The sequence below is a fragment of the Octodon degus genome, unplaced genomic scaffold (assembly GCF_000260255.1).
Source record: "Octodon degus isolate 3935 unplaced genomic scaffold, OctDeg1.0 scaffold00184, whole genome shotgun sequence".
In the NCBI taxonomy this organism is placed as follows: Eukaryota; Metazoa; Chordata; class Mammalia; order Rodentia; family Octodontidae; genus Octodon; species Octodon degus.
This window is the reverse complement of record NW_004524760.1, coordinates 3,367,801-3,370,689: the sequence shown is the minus strand read 5'-3', so window position 1 is coordinate 3,370,689 and position 2,889 is coordinate 3,367,801. Positions and strand designations below refer to the sequence as shown.

Below are 2,889 nucleotides of genomic sequence, written 5' to 3'. Positions count from 1 at the left end.
TTTAACAATAAATAATAATAAAAGTTATTTAAAACCACAAATTGCTTATTTCTGGACTTTCCTATTCATATCTTTAAACTGTGTTTGACCACAGGTAACTAAAACCATACAGTGAAATCGTGGGTAATGGGCACTACTGTACAGTGGTGGGCCCAGACCCATGAGCTGAAATACTGAGCAGGAATCAAGTTGTTACAAAAGTTGATAAGGTGTTATCAAAGTATATTGTAAATGTTTATAATTTTAAAAACTTATTACAGTAAAATATACTTCGTCATTAATCCCTCTCAGAATAGTGGTAGAGAACTAGCCTAGTATGTTCAAGGGCCTAGGCTTGGTCTTCGGCACAGCAACAACAACAAAAACAGTTAACAGAGAAAATAGTACCTTTCACTCCAAACACACTCATCTTTCTTGCCACTTTCTGAAGCCATTCTGGAAATTCTCTTTAAAGAATGTCTGCATAAAGCCTAATAAAAAATACAATGATACTATTGCCAAGTGCCATTCAGCGGGAAGGCAGGCTTGTCAAAACACTACAGCGTGTCCTCATCTATCTCACCCACTCGATCTGGTGTCACATGACCTCTGACCCTTCTCCAAAATCAAAATGGTCATGAACGGTAAACATTTTTTAACTGGTTCCAGGCAAGGAGGGAGCCACGATGGCACAACTAAAGACACACAAAAGAGGACTTCTGGGACCGTTTCAGAAAGTGGCAAGAGCGATAGGGTCAGTGTGTTTAAAGTAAAGGGGAGGGGCCTGGGATATAGCTCAGCAGCATAAGCACCTTCCTGGCAAATGTTAGGTCTGGAGTTCAACTCCTGGTACTGCTACTTAAATAAATCAATAGCTTTATGTGGGTGGCGGCAAGCGAGAAGGGAGCGCCATGAAGGCCTTGGGCACACTGCGGGAATACAAGGCAGTGGGGCGCTGCCTACCCACCCCAAAGTGCCGCACGCTGCCTCTCTACCGCATGTGGGTTTTCGCACACAACCATGTAGTCTCCAAGGCTCATTTCTGGTGTTTCGTGTCCCAGCTGAAGAAGATGAAGAAATCTTTAGGGGAGATCATCTACTGTGGGCAGGTGTTTGAGAACTCTCCACTGCGGGTGAAGAACTTCGGCATCTGGCTGCGCTATGACTCCCGCAATGGCATCCACAACATGTACCGGGAGTACCGGGACCTGACCACAGCAGGCTCCGTCACCCAGTGTACCTGGACATGGGCGCCCGGCACTGAGCCCGCGCCCACTCCATCCAGATCATGAAAGTGGAGGAGATCGCAGCCAGCAAGTGTCGCTGGCCCGCGATCAAGCAGTTCATGACTCCAAGATCAAGTTCCCGCTGCCCCGCCCCACCCCTCCGTCCTGGGTCGCCAGCACAAGCCCCGCCTCACCACCAAGAGGCCAATACCTTCTTCTAGAGGTAGTGCCAATAAACCTGATGCCACTCTGCACCTGAAAATAAAAAATAAAATAAAGTGAAGGGGAAGTCCATGGCAGTGTGTCTTTTACAGCAATAAGCTTTAAAAAAATTTGAACATTCACCCTGTATTTCAACCATATTTTGTATCAAAGCTGACTCCTAGCTTCTGTCCCTCTGGTGTCCCATGCCAGCAGCAGAGTTCATGCAGAGTCGCAGTGCATGGAAAGCAGGGGATGTGGCACTGCTCTGGAGTGACAGGCCCTCCTAACTGCTGAAGGTGCTCATATGAGGTGAACGGCACCCTGAACACCCACTGCCCAGGTTGCTGGCAAGCAGAAGGGGAAGAGGGCAGCACAAGACTGCTTCTCCCCTAAGGCCACCCTGGGGGGCACATACATCGTTCCCATCTATACCCCCTGGCCAGGATTTGTTCATATGTTGAACTTCAAGAGACTAGAACGCAGCTTGGTGGTAGAATATGTGCTCCAATACTAACCAAAACAAATCGTCATATTTAATATATGTAACAGACAGAGTTTCATGTCAAACTCAGATGAGATCTTCAGCACATCTGAGACTCTCCAGCCTCCCATCCCTGGAGTCACCGGTGTGTATCGGCCACGAGAGGAGTCACACATGTGGGGCTTCTGAAGATCTCTCTGTGTTGAACCTTGGCCTTCTCTTCTGGTGGGTGGTGCACATCTGTGTCTTGTTCTCCTGGCTCCTACACCAGAAAATGTTGGTACATCTTACTGTCTACTGGATTAGCTTGCTATTTGAGTTCAGAATTTCTTTACCTGGCATCTCAAGTGTGGTATGTTCTAACATCTAGGGTGGAAGAAACAGCGAGAAGGAAGGTGAAGGGGAGAGACTGGGAAGCCCAGGAAGGGGACTGATTCCTACTTTCTGCAGAAAATGTCTCTGGCTTTGGCAATGAGTGCAGAAACCTCAGGGAGCCACGGGGGCTGAGTGTGCACCAGGGGCCAGAGTTCCTCTTCTTCCAAAATGCTGATCTTTTATAAATTAAAATCTGGGCTTTCAGGGTTATTGTCTTTGAATCTTGAGAGCCTGGTTGGAACTAAAAATCCCCAAACTTGATTATTTGTCCTCTGCCTTTGGCTCTGTTCAAACAGCCATGTGTGACCGAAGAGACAAAGGGTCACAGGGCAACTTCCACATGAGGAAATTATTTTGTTTCTCAGGATGTCATGTCCTCATCCCAGGCTGTGCTGGGTACTGCATGTTTACTGACATGTGAGAATCTAACAGCAGTCACATTTCTTCCCCCAGAGACCACCCTGATCTTCGCTTCATACCATGAATGTACTGAAAAGCTCAATTGGTATTTTATCACACAGCAATTTGAAAAGACCTCGGTTAGGATGAGGAGGTATGTGATACTGACAAAGAGCCATCTGTTCTGTTCCATTTGGAGCTAAGCAGTATATCCAGCAAACAGAG

The 2,889-nt window shown here is 46.9% G+C and overlaps 1 pseudogene; it reads left to right on the top strand.

Annotated features, from left to right (window-relative positions):
* The first annotated feature begins 863 nt into the window (after positions 1-863).
* LOC111813346 lies at positions 864-1,487 on the top strand (annotated as a pseudogene).
* Positions 1,488-2,889: the final 1,402 nt, after the last annotated feature.